General features: G+C 44.5%; 1 long non-coding RNA gene across 2 annotated transcripts; it reads left to right on the top strand.

Moving 5' to 3' along the window:
• Window positions 1-319: 319 nt before the first annotated feature.
• LOC101690995 lies at window positions 320-18,510 on the top strand. Of its 2 annotated transcripts, XR_001178125.2 has the most exons (7): window positions 320-406; window positions 3,088-3,211; window positions 12,718-12,779; window positions 15,906-15,998; window positions 16,192-16,455; window positions 17,497-17,600; window positions 18,235-18,510. It is a non-coding gene; the product is annotated as an uncharacterized LOC101690995 (long non-coding RNA). The 2 variants fall into 2 exon arrangements; XR_001178124.2 differs by lacking the exon at window positions 12,718-12,779 and having other exon boundaries at window positions 15,920-15,998.
• The last annotated feature ends 217 nt before the right edge of the window (window positions 18,511-18,727 follow it).

The following is an 18,727-nucleotide window of genomic DNA, read 5'->3' as shown; positions in this document are numbered from 1 at the left end:
CCTGACCATATTTAGGTCTTTGTGAGCCTGACCACGTTCCAAGACCGTCCTGCTCAGGCCAAGTTGTCTGACTTCTGTGAAGACTCATCCACTCCAGGGAACACACCAGCAGACATTTTATGCCCCAAGATTCCTTTGACTCTGTCCTCTCAAAATCTTTCCTTGCTGTTTCCACCAATCCTGAATTGAGACACCCTCCTGAAGCATGTTTTCTCAGCTGATTCTGGCCTGGTGTCATATGCCCTGAGACACCACCAGAACTCTGCCAGAGTCATAATCTCCTTTGCTGCATTAACAATGAACTTGGGTTGGTCTGGGCAACAGGTTGTGTGGGTCAGGTTTTAGGAGCCCCTGTGTGGCCTCTTTCTATCTTTCTGATTACCTGCACTGGAGGAATCTCTAACAGGTACTAGCTTGTCTCTGTCTCCTCTCAGATTTTTCCCAATCTCCTTTTTAAAATAGACCATGGGCCTTGGGATGCAGAGTTTTTCAACTGGCAATGATAGCTAGCAAAAAATGTAAACAGGGTGGTTTTTTTAGTTGTGTTAGTTTTTGATTCTTTTAAAAAGTTGGGTCAAAATTGTACAGCAACACTACTTAATCCATAACTGAAGAGTATCAGGCTTGTAATAAACAGCAAGGCCCTTGGTCCACCCCTACCCCTAGCCCCCAAATTCAAATTCCCTGAAACAAACACTATTGATTCTTACGGAAATTTCTTTTGGGTTTTTTTCTCTCTGTAATTTTAAATGACGTGTATGCTACTGTCTCCTGATTTTTCTCACACATCGGGTAGATATTATTAATTTCCACATATAAACAATGAGCTGTTTCTTAGACCACTTCTTACTTAGACTGATTCTCTCCTCCTTCAAACTTCCTGCCTTGGGTTTGTAGTATTTTTTTTTTTTTTAATTGAATTCAGATCTAGTGTTTTCATGATGAATGGGTAAATATTATTCACAAGCTTAGTTGGGTAGTGTCTTAGGATGTCATTCTCTCCTGGCCTTTGCCTCCTTTGGCTTGGTGCTCTTTGAATGTCTGGGTGACTCTTCCCACACCCTCCAGTAGCTCTGTACAAAGGCCCTCAATCCAATTTTACACCCGGCCACACCTGTCAGTTAATCTGTCAGTTCCATTTATTCCTGGAGACATCCCTCCTGGAGCCATCCATCCTCCTGCCCCATCTGATCCTGTGGCTTCCCAGGCCTACAGCACAGCTGTCACCAGGGCTTCCTTTGCTGTTATCCTAAGCATAAGCTCCTGTGCCCTGGGTATCATGTCTTCATCTTTCTTGATTTACCCCCTTGTTTTGGTGGAGCACATCCCTGATACTTTCTTGAGAAAGGGTGCATATTTTGGACACCATTAAGTACCTTTGAAAAAAATGTCTATTATTTCCCTTCCCTTTTGGATTGATAGTTTGGCTGTGTATAAAATTTAAGGGTTGGAGTAATTTTCCTTCTGAATTGTAAAGGTACTACTATTCCTGGGCTTCTAGAGTTGCTGAGAAAGACTACCGCCTCACTCATTTTTACTTCTTTATATACCTGGTTATGTTGTTATTTTCTTTTTAAATTTTCTCTCTGGAAGATTTTAGGCCCTTCTATTTCTGCTGCTCTGAAATTTCATGATGATATCCTTTGGTGAGGTTATTTGTCCATTCCTTCTGAGGGGTTCACAGTGGAGCCATTCAACCAGAAAAACAAAGTCTTGGGGCACCTGGGTGGCTCAGTTGATTGAGCAGTCCTTCAATGGGCTCCTTGGTCAGCATGGAGTCTTCTTGAGTTTGTCTCCCTGAGCCTCTGCCCCCACTTGTGCTCTCTCTCTCTAAAAAGTAAATTTAAAAATCTTTCATAAAAGAAAGAAGGGAAGGAAGAAGGAAGGAAGGTAGGAGGGTAGGAAACCAAAGTCTTTAGTTTCTGGGAGATTTTCTTGTATTATTTCTTTGATAATTTCCTCCCCTCTGTATCCTCTGGGATTTTTGTTGGTTTGTTTGTTTTTGCTTTTCTTTGGATTTTCTGTTTGTTTGTTTTGTTTTGTTTTGTTTTCCTTTGGAATGTCTATTATCTAAACGGCAAACCTGAAATGATTCACTTTTTTTCTTATCCTTTATTTGTTCTCCTCTAACTGGTTTTTTCTTTCTTTCTTTTTTCTTTTTTTTTTTTTTTAAACTTTCCCTGAATGTTCTTTCTTATACTTCTGTTTCTATGTTGTGGATGTAATACCTTTTCTTATCTGATTATAACAGAAGCTGCAGAGCCCACAAGGTCCCTCTCAGGCCTTACCATTTTAGCACAAGCAGGCCAGGTGCCTAAGAAGAGTGTGTCCTCCAGGTAGTAAAACACCAAGGATTTGTGTATGTTGTTAACTGCCTTTTTAACTTTTAGAATATGTGTCATAAAGGTCCTTTAATGATGGAAGGACTGATTTTGTTACCAACCTTGCCAAATAATAAACTGTCCATCTTCCCCTGGGGTGGAATTGGGGTCTCCCGGCAGGAAGTTGGTGGGAGAGGGAATCTAGGGCTCTGATAGATTCTAATTCAGGCTTTCCATTCATTTTACTGACTGTAGCCCTACCTGAATTCCCACCTTTCCAGGAGATTTTTAGAGGCACTCCTGGTCAGAACAGCTTACCTCTTTGCTTTCTTCCTCACTGACCCAATTAATCTATTTTCTCATTAGTCTCCAAAATTTGGTTGACAGCTGTCATTTGCTAGCTACATTCTGGTTTTTTGTTTTTTGGTCCTGTGGATTTATACCTTTTTGTTTTTGATCCCTTAAGTGTCGTTTTATTAGGGTTTTAGCAATGAGCAGAGTAAGACATTTGTGTTTAATCCGCCGTGAACTCCCATTGTGCTAATTTTTATAGTCATAGTCTATTTATGGTATGCAGTATTGGTTTTCCAGTTTGGGCAGTGATAAAAACTTTTCCTTAAAAATAAATATTCTTTTCTTTTCCTATAAAAGTGAGTTCAATATAAAGAAAAATAAATAAAATGTGGGGCATGGCCAAAATGGTGATTGTAATATGAAAATGGTAGAAATTTGGCATTTACTGAATCTTGTTCTCTTGTTGCAACAGATAAGACAGCATTATTTGTGAGCCTTTCTTCCTGGCTACCCTGGGAGGGAAGGCTGACATTGATACTGAGCTGCTCACTGATTTCATAATCAGAGATGACACCACTGCAAAAGTCAAGGTTGAGGTAGGTATGAGAATGTGTGTTCCATGGAATCTTCCCTGAGACAAACTTCAGAATGGGCCTGTGGGGACAGATGCTGGCTTGGGAGCACAACTCAAGTGAAAGAAGGTAGTTTCTGACCACCCACTGTGGCTCACTACCTGATCATTTGGCTCAAGGGTCAACATGGTTTCTGTCCCACTGGGATCCATTCACTGGGAAAAGGAAGGTTGTGCTCCGGACACATTCAAGAAACACAGAGTAGATTCTAGAAGTTGGTGATGGAAGATGATCCCTGTGTTTTCTCACAGAACCTTCAATGTCCAAGATCCCGTTCATACTTCATTTTTCCCTCAGTCTCAGCACACTGGACCATATCCACTGCCTTACCCAGCAGAGAGCCCCAGCTGCATGTGATGGGGTTGGTCTTCTCCTTTAATTATTGCCCTTCCTTACTTTGGGGCATGGAAAAGAGGGGTCTTAGCCCCACTCTGTGTGGAGTAGATGTCTGCAAGTGGAGAGCTGGCTGGGGCTGCACGGGCTGTTTGTGCATGTGGTGTTGCGATTAAGGAGCATTGATTGGTCTTGGCGTCTAGTGAAAGGAAATCATTCCTGCAGCCTCTGAGGTTCTGGCTGCTGATTGCCTGGGGGTTATTTGTTTATTTAAGTGAAGAAAGTAATGGGCAGTGGCCATGTCTGAAAATTGCCTGGGTTTGTTCCCTTTTTGCTTACCTGTCCCTCCCAGGTACCATTACTCTCAAGCACCTATTGCGAGGGTAATTTTGCCAATCTATCTCTGTTGGGTTAAGTCAATCAGGTCGCAGCCTGGGTAATGGGAGTGGCAGCAGAAGGGGGTTTTTTTGATCTGTAGGCACAAGCTGAGGAGCCAGAAAGCCCAGTCCTTCCTGGGACCTGGGTTCTCCCCTGAGGCTATGCAATTGTTAAAGCTGGGAAGGTTCCAAGCCGAAGCCAGCTTAGAGCCTTAGTGCAGAAAGAGGAAGCGATAATGGTTGGGGGTTTTGTGGCATCTGTATTCCAAGGTAACAACTTCATCCTTACTGGCTCTTTATTTTGAGTTTAAGAAAAAGATTTGTTAGATGAAAGTTACTATAAATAAATCTTAAAACCACTGGCCTCCCCAGTTGGCTCATTGTTCAGACAGGGCAACCAAGACACTGTCATACCTTCAGTCTGGTTTGGGGGTTTGAAGATACAAGCTGGAGGCAATTGTATTTTCCAAAAATAGTCATAGTAATGTTTCAAAATTCCAAAGCGTTTTCCAAATCTTTCTGGTCTCTGTCAAGATGTGAGGTCTATTTCTCCTCCCCCCTGAACCTGGGTAGGTCTTTGCCCCAATGAACAGAGATGCTGGAGACACTGCCACATAACTCCTGAGGCCAGGTCAGCAAGGTGGAATGGCTTCCTCCTGCTTTGCTTGCTCATTTCCTCCAACTCCTCAGACCCATGCCTTTAAAGCCCTGTGGAGCCATGTGAGAAGTTTGGCTACCGAGAGCCACCAAGATGGCAAGACCTCACAGACAGAACACCTTAAGGGATGGTCAAGCTCCCATGGACCAGACATGTGAGTGAAGAAGGCCTCCAGATGATTCCAGCTAGAGCCATAGTCTAACTGTAATGGTTGTCCCAAGCAAGAACTGATCAGTGGAGCCCAGTCACTCCCCCCAGAACTGGGAGAGGCAATCATAGATCACCACCACAGCTTTAAGGACAAATCGGTGGCAGATCACCCACAATAATCAATAACCAGAAGACAGAAGGTACACCATTGTGAAATAGGATGATCTTCACCCCTTGATGGAAAGATCTAGTACTTTCTTTGTTCCCCATGTTCTCCTCTCACATCTGTCTTTCCTATAGAGACCTATTGAGTCTGCAGCCTTGGATTTACTGAACAAATTCCTTCCATGCCTTCACCTACTCCAAAGGAGAAGGTTCTAGCTGGATTTTACATTGGACTTTTCTTTAAATGTCAGCACATTTCAATGGGGCATGCAAATGCTGGCTGAAGACTAGCTTATTTTTCAGGCTGTACACTTTCTTAAAAAGATCTATTTAATATGTTCAATAGGAACTTACCAATTCCTTGCTGTCTGCCTGTCACTGTGAAGCTCACCTGGGAATAGCAAGGCAGGTGGAGTTCAAGTCCCACCTTCAACGGACTTTTAATCTCACAGGGGAGATGGAGATCACAATGACTAACTTCAGGAGGTATGGGATGCTGAATTGATATGCAAGCAAAGTGATGTGCAAAGTTGGAACAAAAGAAAAGAATCTGGGTGGGGGGTTGCCTGGGTGGCTCAGTCACTTGAACATCTGATTCTTGATTTCAACTCAGGTTGGGATTGTGAGATCAAGCCCCACATTGGGATCCACACATGGCTAGGAGTCTGCTTAAGATTCTCTCTCTCCCTCTGCACCCCACCCCAGTTCACACTCTATCTCTTAAAAAAAAAAAATCTGGGTAGGGATTGAACTGGTAGAGCCCATGGGAAGAGGGTATGCCTGACAGAGAAAACCAGAGTAAGACTCAGACGTGGAATTCAGTTTTGGGGGATTAGGGGAAAAATATGGAAAGGACTTTAAAGTGACAAGTGAGATTACTAGGGAAGAGAAAAGGACCTACAATAATAGGAAGGAATTTATTTTCTACACCAAAATTAAGCATTTTAGTTCCCTAAGAGTCACGAAAGACAGCAGGGGGTGGTTAGCCTGGGAAAACAGTGACTAGGTAAAGGGATGATGGCTGATACACCTACAGAGAGGTGTTCAACCTTCTAATAATCAGCAAAATCAAAAGTAAAGCATGTAGGTAACATTCTGTACCCATCATGATTGGTTAAAACAAATTAAGTAAACATTTTTCCAAAGAAGACATCCAGATGGCCAATGGACACATGAAAAGATGCTCAACATCACTCATCAGCAGGGAAATGCAAAGAAAAACCACAGTGAGATGTCTCCTCTTACTGGTCAGAATGGCTCAAATCAACAACACAAGAAACAGTAAGTGTTGACGAAAATACAGAGAAAGAGGAGCCTGCGTGCACTGTTGGTGGGAATGCCAGCTGGTGCAGCTATTCTGGAAAACAGCATAGAGGTTCCTCAAAAAATTGGAAATCAAATTACTACCCCATCAAGTAATTTCACTGCTGGGTATTAACCCAAAGCAAACAAAAACACTAACGCAAGAAGATACGGGCACGCCTATATTTATAGCCGCGTTATTTACAAGAGCCCAAATATGGAAACAACCCAAGTGTTCATCCATAGATGAATGGACAAAGAGGTGGTATATATGTAGCATAAAAAAGGAGAGCTTGCCATTTGCAACAGCATGGATGGACTTTGTGGGTATAATGCTAAGTGGAATAAGTCAGTCAGAGAAAGACTAATACCATAAGATTTCACTCATGTGTGGAATTTAAGAAACAGAACAGATGAACATACAAAGAAGAAAAGAGACAAATAAAAAAGGTAGACAAATACAGAGAACCAACTAGACATAGGTGGGGGATGGATAGAATAGGTAAAGGGGATTTTTAAGAGCAGACTCACCTCAGTGAGCACGGAAGAATGTATAGAAAGGGCGAATGATTATATAGCACACTTGAAACCCAAAGAACAACGTATGTTAATTATCTTCCAATCAAGCAGAAGAAAGAATGATACCAAACATCGATCATGAGGTGGGCACACAGGGCCCCTCAGGAAATGCCGGGGGCATATAAACCAACATGGCCATTCTGGAGAAGACTCTGTTAGCTCTTCTGAAATGGAGTACGGATAGACTTCAAGATCTTGTCGTCCCCACCCTGGCCTCTCACAGCCCCCCTCAGAGAAAGTGTCCTTCTCGGGTAGGTGCGAAAGGATGTTCTTTGCAGTGCAGTTCTGTGGCTGGGAGGTAGAGGTGACCTGCTTGTCCATCCCTAGGACAGTCCCATGGATAAAACATGGCTGCCTGCAGAATACAAGACCGTGTTCAGAAGCAGGATAGGTCCTTCTTAAAGTCATGGAGTTTGGTGGGATAAGTAGAACTACATGGGACCATACCATTTATATGAATATAGAACATCGACACACAAAACAGCACAACGCATTTTACTAAGACACAGGCATGAATGATTGTATATCTAACAGGTGAGCAGGGATGCCTAAGGGGAAGTGAGGGGCCAGTAAGGGGATCAGAGATTTAAACAACCAAATGGAAAGGCTGATGATACAGTGAGCCGCTTGCTTAGAAGTAAACGATCTCAATTCTTTGTCCCTGAAGTTAGAAAGAACAACAGGAAGAAAGCCATGAAAACCACCCCCTTGCAGAAGTAGGGGGTCAATGGATGTGTTTTGAATGCAGGAAGGCTGCCCCGCAGAGGGGGGGGGGTCATCTGGGCCACTGTTGTTTCGGAGACCTGCAGGATAACCGCTGTCTGAAAGCTCGTTTTCCTCCAAGAAAGGCGAAGCCACCTGCCATGTGCTCTTTTGGGGGTTTCTGGGCCCTGGCAATTCGTCTGGGTAAGAGTTCTGTCCAGCCTGGTGAAAGGGCTTGGTGCCTCTAGAGGGAAGCAAGCATTATCTGAAAAATTCACTCTGTTCAACTCTCTTCCCCTGACAGGGGCGGATAAATGAAGCATTCCTGTAATTGTATGTAAATTGTGCTTCTAAAGTGCTTGAAAAGTTTGGTGTCTGGAACTGGCTGAATGTCACCCTCTGCAAGTTTCTTCACCCTCTTAATTTGCCTAGTAAATCCCTTTTTTTCAGAGTGTGAATTACAGTAAAAGAGGTTTATCTCTTTGGCATTCTGTCAACCAGCCCTGGGGTGCCGGACCAGCGAAATGATAATGGATGCCCGCTGGTGGTGACCCCCTCCTCCTCACTGCCAGCTTCTGAGTCATCTGAGAAGGTTGAAATGAATTTCTGCAGACTTGCAGCATTAAGCACACGGAATCACCAAGCCTTTGAATGTTGGCCACTTGCGCAGTAGTGTACTTAGAAACCCTGTTGGGTCAAGGATTTGGTTGACCAGAAGGCCCATGCCTATTGCCGTGGAATCCTGATGGTCTCAGGGTTTTGGGACCTGGAAATTGTGACGTTCTGGGTCATGGAGCTTTCTTTCCCAAGGGAGATCTTCTTGTAACTGATGCCACAGAATGAAAATCAAGTCAGAACGTTCTTGCTTACTGTCACTGCTCAGTCACCTTAGGGTGGCTTCGAGAAGGCTACCGATTCTTGTCCCTCTCCCATTTGAAAAGCGGAGTCCATTTTCCTGGCCCTACAAGGAGGCCTGCCTTGGTGTGCTTCAATGCTAGACTGAGACAGAAGGGATGAGGTGCAGGCCAGGCCCCAGGCACAGAAGAGAAGCTTTCTGACATGGTTGAGCCTCAACCACTGCCTGACTGACTCTTTGTGAGGGATCCCAAGCCAGAATAACAACAACAACATAGTAATAAGTTGTCACTGTTTGAAGTCCCTCTATTTGGTATGATTTATTAGGAAACACCAGGTAAAGGAAACAATCTTTGTTTATTTTTTTGACTGAGAAATTATGGAAATATTAATTAATGCGTTGACAACTCCATTACCTAATTTTTTGTTCGTTTTTTTTTTCTACTTAACTACTTATATTTTAACTTTCAGTGCGTTAAAATATACATGACTAAAATCAATCATTTTCACCGTTTTCGAGACCTACGGTTCAGTGGTGTTCAAGGCATTCACAGTGCTTTGCAGCCCAGCCTTCACCACCATCCATCTCCAGAACTTTTTCCTTGTCCCAACTTGAAACTCTGTCCCCATTAAATAACTCTCCATTAATAAATCCCCATTCCATCTCCCTCCAACACCTGCTAACAGAGATTCTGCTTTCTCTCTATGGATTTGACTACTCTACGTACCTCCTGTAAGTGGAATCATCCTTGTGATTCAACTTTTATGTTTTATAAAACCTCTCACCCCCTGGGATGGTTAATTTCATGGGTCAACTTGACTGGCCCAGGTGTTTGGTCGAACATTATTCTCGGTGTTTCTGTGAAGATGATTTTGGATGAGGCTGACATTTAATTTGGTAAACTGAGTAAAGCAGACACCCTTGCATAATGTGGGTGGGCCTCATCCCATCAGTGGAAGGTATGAATAGAACAAAATGCTGACCTTCCTCCCAGGAAGAGAGCATTCTTCTGCCTGATGACTTTCAACTTGGACTAGCAGACCTTCCTGCCTGATGGTTTTTGAACTGGGACATCAGCTCTTCCAGGTCCTTCAGCAGCTCTTAGACTCAAACTGAAACACTGTTTTGTAGAATTTGGACTCACCAAGCCTCCATAACTGTGTGAACCAGTTCCTTGTAATTGATCTCTGCGTATATGTCCAATAAGTTCTGTTTCTTTGGAGAACAATGACTAATACACACAACATGTCCTGAATTGAGATTTTTGCTCCAACACAGACTGTGTGGAAACCAAGCAGTGTAATGTCTCTGGTTAAGACTTGCTACTGTAATTCACTTATGCCGTAACCAGACAGAGACATCTCCCAGGGGCTTCCTTGGTGGGAAAAGAAGCAGCTGCATTTTCAGGGGGTGCCCAGGGAAAGACTATGGATATTGTCCTGTGTCCAGCTGAAACTTGGACCTCCCAGTGAGCCTTACAAATCTTCCTTATTCAGTCCCGTTTTCAGTTCAATAGGAACAGACATAGAGCAAGGTTAGGGGACCCAAAATCAGGTATGGACACATAGATTCAGATTTAGAATTATTACATTTGTCTGATTGTGGTCAACAGACTTGTGCCCAGTCTTGCTACACTTTGTAGTTAATTAAAGAAGTCATGAGTTGGACACAGAGTCCAGGAGGGCATTCTTACCCTTCAAGGAACTAGAAAGAGGTGCATGCTGAAATACATGGAAATATTTTATCTTCATATCTGCCTAAAGGTAGAGTGTTTTCTCCCTCCCTGCCTGCATTCACTCTTAGTGAAGTCTTCCTTGGGAATATGAGAAATGCAGTCAACAACCCACCACAGACACGAGCAGGCAACCAACCACCAAACCACCCAACAAACAAACAGGAGGCTCCATACCATTTTAGCTGTGACGTCTCTTATGGTCTTCTCAAGTGATCTCAGATGTGTGTATTCATCTCTGCATTGTCCTGTTCAGACCAGAAAGGCAGAGTCTAGTTAGTCTAAGTGTTATGAACAGAAGGTATTTAATATAGGGGTATGGTGACATGGTCGATAGAAGAGGTAAGAAGCCCAAAGGGGTAGTGGGCCAATCTGAGATTAAAGATAGCAGGAACCCACTGCCCACTCCCAGGAGTAAGGGACAGTTGTCAAAGAAAGGGTACAGATTGCTGGAATCCAAGGCAGAAGCTGTCGGGTAGGCTCTGAAGGCATCCAGGGCATCTCCATTGGCTGAACTCAGTTGGAAACCAATGCCTATGGAAATCTGGGGTGCATCGTGTAGGGATGAGTCCTCCCACAATCCAGAGCAGAGGATGGGTGAGGGATGCCCTGAGGGCGAACAGCCACCTATGATGTGATTGAACCCCAAACAGGTATCCTAGTCACTGCGTGACCAAATCCAGACCCGGAACCACAAAAAAACCTTTGTAAAAATCAACATCTCATGGGAAATTCAGAAAAGGATTGGACTTAGGGGTAACCTCGGCTTCACCATTTCCTGGCCACGTAACATGGTGTGACTTGTTTCATCTCTCGGAATCCTAGCTGTGAACCGGGATAATTACAGTACATTTCTCAAAAAATGTCATGAGATATTGTGGGAAAAAAAGGAAAGCCTTGAAGTATGGCTTTTCACATTTACTCAAGATCAGCAGCCAGGAATAAGGGGCCCTCCCCCGCCCTCCCCCTTCCCTCCCCCACCCCCCAGGGACTTCCCCACCTCAGTTCTCAACATATCCATCTCATCCGTCCTCCTTTATATAAATGCAAGTGTTTGTACATGATACCTAGCACGTAATACTTAATCCGTCATACAGGTATTTATTCATAAATAAAAGTAATTTTAGACATAAAGACAATACATAAATATGATATCTTCCACCTCCCGCCCCACTTAGCAGCTTCCAGAAAATGTGGTGGAATTCCTAAGAAAAGAAGGCCTGGTACTCCTGAGTAAACAAACTTCAAAAGGCTATTACATTTGAAAAGACATTCAAATATACATTTTGGGAAAATAAAGGAAGTCGCACTAAATGGGGTCAGATATGCATTTGAAAAGAAATTCAAATATCCCTTTAGAAAAAAAAGGAGTCACCGGCCCGTTTGCAAGAACAAAGAGAAGCAAAACCTTGAGGGTTGGTAAGGGTTCTGAGGATTGCTCTGAGAGGTAAAACTGTAAGCATGGTTTTTATTTTTTAAACGTTCCCACTTTCTAACGTGTGACACGGAGCTCGGTTCATTTTGAAGGGGCTGATTTTAATAACACAGGATCAAATAAGATCATGCAAAAAGCACACTTAGCACAGGGTCTGGAATGCAAAAAAGTGCTTAAAAGGCGAGAGCAGCATCATTACCCTGTGTGTGTGCACACGCATTCCCGCACGTGTGATTTTAAAGAGTGTAAATTGGTGGCTTTTTGTCCTCTGTCCTTTTCTCCTGTTGCCTCTGAAGTGCTAGGAGAACTGGGGCAGCAGGGGGAAGAGGGAGGAAATGGATGGATGAAAAAATTTTGGCAGCCCAGGATCATGACATATTTTTATGCAGCGATCAGTAGGAGGTGTGAGCAAGTGAGTTTGGTTTTTAAACTTTAAGAGGTAAAATGCCAACATTTGCTAATACTGATCACACAGGAGAGCTAGGCAAGTCTATGCACACACAGTCACCACTCATTTGCATGCCGGGCTCTTGACAGGATGGGTGAGAAGAGGTGGCCCCATCTCCCAGGGAATGTCACCTCTGCCTGGTTCACCTAAGGTCATACGTCACTCATGGACAATCATTCAGGTCTTTGGTCTTTGTGGACATTGTCCTCCGTGAACATCTCAGGCACCCGACTGGGAACCTTAAGGGTCAATGTTACAAAAATATCTTTGGAGCTTGTCTCTGGTGACTTTTTCTCACTGCATTCTCGTTTCCAAGATAAATCTCGCTCTGAGTGCTCTAGACTCCTTTCCTTGGTAGAGGTCTGGCAAAATTCTCTAGGGTGCTACTCTACTCTCTTTGCTGAGGGAGGATGAAGTGGGAAGAGACCAGAAGTAGTTAAGCCCCTTTGTGATCCACAGATAAATCCTTCCTTGTGAAGTTTCTGCCCTTGGGGTGGCCCAGTCACCCAAACTCCAATCAAGCCAAACAAGGTCTAAAGGTTCAAGTCAACCAAGCTGGAGCTCTTGGTTGTGCATGACAACTGGAATATTCGGGGTTGATGCTCACAGATGTCTTTGATGCCCATCAATTCTTGACAGGTGCAGCTGGGGGAACCCCATGGAAACAGCTGCCTGGTATTTTCCCTTATTTACATATTTGTTTTTCCAATCAACGCCATCTTTTCTCTGACAGTATTGTTCTTCTGTGCCTGTTACCCAGCTTGCCTGGAGAGTTCGAGAAGCTCAGCGGTCAAGGTCAGAAGATGAAACACCTTGTCCAGAGAAGAAAGGGATAGTTGAAGTTCTAAGATTTTAGCCAAAGATAGATAATCCCAGGTTCTGTGGTGGAGGAATCTAAGAATTAGAAGATTTGGCTTTGAGTCTCCAACCGTTCATCTGCCTGGGTGGCTGGTGCCATCTCGAACAGGTCACGTGTCTCCCAGACCTGTTTCCTCATCTGTCACATGTGAATAATCACAACACCCCTCCCACCATTTATGCCTGAGTCCGGCAAGGATTTGGCGAGAATTTCAACGTGGTTTGTAAACTTGAAAGGATGGCCACGTAAAAGGGATTATTGTCTTGTAATTAGTATTATTAGGCATTGTTCCTGCCCAGGCTGTTTTCACTGTCATGGGGAAGGTAGGACAACGTGTGCAACAGTTAGCACACAAGATGGTATCTAATTCACAGCAGGATCATTTGGGGCTCACTGTCGGCAGGAGTAAGATGGAGAAGAATATTTGAGGAATGCCTCAGGACAGTGGCAGTCCTTGAGGTGGGCAGGGAAGTGCAAACTGGCTGCGATAAAAAGTTTGAAATGGTGGGAAAGTCTTTCTGCTGAATGACTTTCTCCAAGGGTAACGGTCAAGGGGATCCCGAGGCCACTTCCATGATGCTCAGTCTTCCAGACTAATGCACCTCTACCTGACCTTGCATGTCCCAGAGGAGTCTGAAGGAGTTCCCTCTGACTCACACCGTGGTTTCCTGGGGGCAGCCAAGCCTGGCAAAGTTATTACGTGGCCATCAACACCTGGATTCAGGTGCGCGTTTGGTGTATTTCCAGATATGTGACTTTCAGGACGTCACTCATTCCCTGCTCTGAAGTCCACTTAATGCCGCTGTCCATGTGTTTTGACTTTGGAAGGTTTCAGTGATACAGTAACAGAGGTAATGGACATAAATGAACTTCAACACCCGGAAAGGGTTCATCGTTCTGTGAAAGATGTATTTTCCTTAAAGCGAGTGTAATTCTCTCCAAAGTTGAGATGGTGACTAACATTTTTCAATTCTCCAGTCACCTGGCCCTGAGCTCTGCATCCAGCAAACAGGTGGGGAAGCTATAGACACCAAAGGAAGTTAAGAAGGGTTGGATGTAGGGATGCCATCTTGTGTTCCATGGTAAGGAGAGAAGCAAGCTTTATGGACCTCTTTTTAGGGCTCAGTCTCAATCAAGTTCTGATATTTCCCTGCTCATCCTTTGGGTTCACCTAGCCCCTGAAAATGACGTAAATCAGACAACAGACATATTTTGTCATCTTGGATATAGAAGGTGTCATTCTGGAGAGCCATAAATGAAGAATCCCACCCAATGCCATGATCCACACTGAAAATAAGACAACATCATTTTTCTTCCCTATCTTTTGCCTGGCAATTCTTAGAGTCTCAACTTCAAGAACTCCTGAGTCATTTATTCATTGTTTTTTCTTGTATGCAACAACTGTTAGTGAGTCCTTGCTCTATGCCAGGCTTGGGGCTAGGTGTGCTAGATTTCGTGATAATTAAAGTTGACCATGTCCTTGACTTCCTATAATGTAGACTCTAGGGAGGGATGGAGACATCACTTAAATAAGTAAATATTTAATATTTCAGGTGACTAAAGGGTTTTGAAAGAAATAAACTGGGGATATCTCAGATTTGAAGGTTACTTTTGAAAGTATAGTTAAGAAGACTTTTCCATAAGGTGGAGGCCTTTGAGCTGAGAACTAAAGTGTAAGGAGGAAAAATTAGTTTGCAGAGTTTGCAGAGAGAGGCATTGAGCAAAGCAGGCACAAAGGCACTGAGGCATCAGAGAGAATTTAGAATGTTTAAAGAGTTCAGAGAAACCAGTGTGGGGAAAGAGGGAAAAGAAAGTAAAGATAGGAAGGTGGGAGAGAGAGAGAGGCCCAGATCATCATGGAACCCTCGAGGTCTTGTCAAAGGTGCAGACTGTGTTCCATATCTAATGGGAAATGAGTCAAGGGTATGAAGTTCAAGTTGGGAGTTTCTGCCTCACAGATAGTAGTCATGGGCACTTAGGCTAATGGCCTAGTTCCTAGTCTCTCCCTCACCTCACCCACTAGAACATGAGTTTCTTGAAGGCATGAGGTTTGTGACCCTTTCATTGTTGAATCTCTAGGAACCTGTCCAGTGCCTGACCTTCGCTAGATACTCAAGAAATATTTATTGAATTCAATCAAAGTGGAAAAGATAACTAAAATGTTGGGGGAGCTGGTGGCAAACACCAAAGGAATCAGGCGCTCAGGGTTGAAGGGTTTCAGGACAGAAGCCCATCACACCTGGTCAGGGTAGCCAGGGGAGGCTGCCTGGGAGAGGGGGCCTTGAGTCAGAGACTTGAAAGATGAGTAGGTTGCAAGTAGGCGTAGGGGAGGAGAATCTAGGCAGATGATGCCACGTGTCCAAAGATTGCCAGGCCCTTAAAGAATTAAAACTGGTGAGTGCTCATTTCACCAAGCTTCCAAAGCTAAGTGGATTGGAAATAGACACAGCAGAGGATTCTGGGAGAACGGGACAAACACAAGCTCTCTCCAGCGGGTAGATTCACCCTCTGGGTTTATGCAGTTGATTGCCTATGCCCTGGGGGGGTTCAAAAAAAAAACAGTCTCCCATTCCATCATCTGGCAAATCTCATCCTCAGCCTTGACAGCAAAACCCCAGACCAGTCCCATCCCTCAAAACGTCCCAATATTTCTTGATAGACAATTTTGTTGTCTTACGTGCAATAGAATTGTAATCACCTGTATTTAAAACTAATGGATTTGAAATAACCTGCAGGCTTCCACTTTAATGAGAGTTAGATTAATGAAAAAGGACCTTTTGCCTCGGATTGCATGACAACATTTTCAAATTACATTCCTGGAACAGAGAATTCACTTATTCAGAGTAATTGGATGCTGACTTGGGTTAATACGTACAATGTCCTTAAATGAAAATGTTCTATTGTAAGTGGAACTGTATGATACCTGAGGCTTTCTCAATAGATTTGGTTGGACTCTGAGTTAATTATACTGCATGCTATTTTTTGAATGAATTCAAGCATGAATTCTACACGGTAGAGATTGGGATAATTATATTCAATTCTGCTTGGTGCCCCGCTGAAAGAATTGACCTTTTAGATAAAACGAGTCTCCCGAGCAAGAAACCTGAAGAAAGTCTACACAAAGCCGGCAGATGGAAGAGCAGAGAAAGTCTTAAGTAAGAGGGTAACTGGCGGCGGGGGTGGGGATGGGGATGGGGGGCGGGGAGGCAAGCTCAAGAAACAGTAGCATCAGCAAGATTGATTTTTTTGTCACGGGAAAGTATTTCTGTTTTGTAGCTTGTTTTGTATCCTTGGTACATAAAGGTATAATTTAAAACCATTGATTTTACTAAGCTGTTTTCTCATCAGTAACACGGCTCAGAAGTAGCAGCATGAAGAATGAGACGCAGACCAAAAGCAGCCTCTGGAAGATCTCTGGGTGTGAGCACCCCCCCACCCCCACCCCAGGAAGGACCAGAGGGATGTGAGAGCCGCCATCTTGGGCTGGACCACTGGGCTGTCCTGCCTCCCGCTGTGGCTTGGGGCCTAGGGATCATGGGTTTAGAAGTCAGATCCTGCCAGCAAGCCCCACCCCGGATTCTCACGGCTGAAAGCCTGGCCACTGCGTACTAGGTGTGTGGCTTTAGATGAGAAGCTAACCCTATCTGAACCTCAGTTTCTGCATCTGCCAAATGGGGTTAAGCTCACAGCTTTGCAAGGAGGATTCAACAGCTCTGAAACATTTAGCCCAGTGTGAGTGCCCAGTAACCATTAGCTGCTTTCACGTATATAATTCTGCTTGTTTGTAAATCTCTCTCTCCCCCCAAACGTGGGAAAAAAGGCAAGCCATTAAGAGAGTTAAACCCATCAGGAGGATTAAAAATAATTCTCCTCTTGGGGAGAGGAGGAAACTGGAAGGAAGGGGACCTTCTGGACACTGGGTGTCAAGGACGTGTCCTTTGAAGGCTGCCACAGGACAGGGAAAAAGATCACTAAGCCTCCCTGGCCAGCCTAGATAGAGGGCAGCCCAGTGCACCCGGCCAAAGGGAGGCTCCCTGCTCCGGCAGCTTTCCTGAAAGCAGAAGACTGTGCGTTGCCTCTTTGGCCCAGCTCCCCAGTTAATAAGCACACTCATTATTCCACGTGTAGGAACAGGCCGCATAGGACACACAGTATCTGTCTTTACGCAAGTCCTGGGCTCTGACCACCACTGGGGGCAGAAAAATGACTCTTTCAGTGTTGGCGAAACTTGCTTTCCTGACAACTGTGGCCACACTCCCCGGCCTGGCCGTGTCTACAGTCCCCTCCCCGGGCGATCCTTTGACAACCCCTTCTGTCCCAGCCTAACCATCCTGCTTCCCTCACGCTGTCCCTCTTTGCTTCCCAGGGGCTGTTAAAACAAATCGTTGCAAACTTGGTGGCTTAGAGCAAAAGAAACTTATTCTCTTGCAGTGTGGGGGGCCAGAAGTCTGAATCACCAGACAAAATCAAAGTGTCGGCTACAATCCCTCCAGAGGCATTAAGAGAGAAACTGTCTCTTGCCTCTTCCAGATTCCAGGGGCTGCTGGCATTCCTTGACTTGCGGCCACATCACTCCGACCGACATCTGCCTCCAGGGTCCCTTTGCGTCCTCTTCTGTCTGTGTCATATCTCCCCTTGCCTCTCTCTTAAAAGGTCACTTGTGATGTCATTCGGAGCCTACCGAGATAACCAAGGACAGCCTCCTCATCTCAAGATCACATCTACACAAAGGTCTCCATTGAAGACAACATGCACAGGTGACAGGGTTGGGACTCAGTGTCTAAAAAGGCCACCATTCGGCCCACTACACCAGCTCACAGTTTTACTGCTGTCTCTCTCCCTTCTATTTATCAGGGGACATTAACCTGGTCAGGACCCCGCTTTCTTTTCCCTCTAGAGGGAAGCATTCATTGACCACTGAGTTGGTGTGGGTTTCACAGACCCCCACCCTGTGGGGTGGAACCTTTTTCCTGGGGGATAATCTTTTAACCACCTTTGAGGGCTACACAGAAAGTTCCCGAGTTCTCCCTTATTGCTACCCTCACTGGCAACACCTGTCATTTGGAGTTGCAAAATCCTGAATTTCCTTTGGGGACCGTTGTCCCATGGAAAGGAATGTAGCTCTGTCCATGTGGTTTGAAGGCAGTTAGCTTCCCCCAACCCCACAACCCCAAAGTACCTTGAACAATGTATACTACTTAAAACTTGCCAGTGACTTAGTACATCTTGGTAAGAATATATGGGCACTGATGAGGCGATCCATCAGGACCAGTCAGAACGCTTCACTGGCCCTGTCCATGGTGAGTGCTTCCGGGCTGGGCATGTGACCCGGGTCCTGGTGAAACTCAGACCTGGACTTCTACTAACCCAGTCTCTTTTTCTCTCTGATAGACTTGAAACTGGAAGGATATAAGCCCACAGCTGCTTGGCTCTGCTCCATGAGGAATCTGCCCTAAAATGGAGCCCATAAGAGGAAAGAAGAACCAAAATATGAAGGACAAATCTAAGATCCAATGACCAACTTTTGACTTCCTGGATCCAGCTGTGCCTGAAATCATCTCTATCCTGGAACATTTCAGTTGCTTGAACCACATCACCTTTTTTTCCCCCTTAAGTAAATGTCAGTTGGATTTCTGTCATTTACTATTGGGAGAGTTCTCATTAACACTTTTGCCATGCAGCTGCTTGCTAGTAGTTGACTTCTTTAGTCTAAGCAGGAGACACTCAATATCACACAGGGCCTAGAGCCCACCTGTTCTGTGCTAGGTACTATGCCTGGGCTTCATACATGAAAAGAGCAAGCCTCCATTCCTCCTATCACAGATTTTTTTTTCATTAACCTGATGACTCAGGAAATAAGTGAAGTCATGCTTCTAGCTGATCT

The sequence above is a fragment of the Mustela putorius genome, unplaced genomic scaffold (assembly GCF_011764305.1).
Source record: "Mustela putorius furo isolate JIRA1106 unplaced genomic scaffold, ASM1176430v1.1 tig00000174_pilon_pilon_pilon, whole genome shotgun sequence".
Taxonomy (NCBI): Eukaryota; Metazoa; Chordata; class Mammalia; order Carnivora; family Mustelidae; genus Mustela; species Mustela putorius.
The sequence above is the reverse complement of the archived record's forward strand: the minus strand, read 5'-3'. Positions and strand labels throughout refer to the sequence as shown.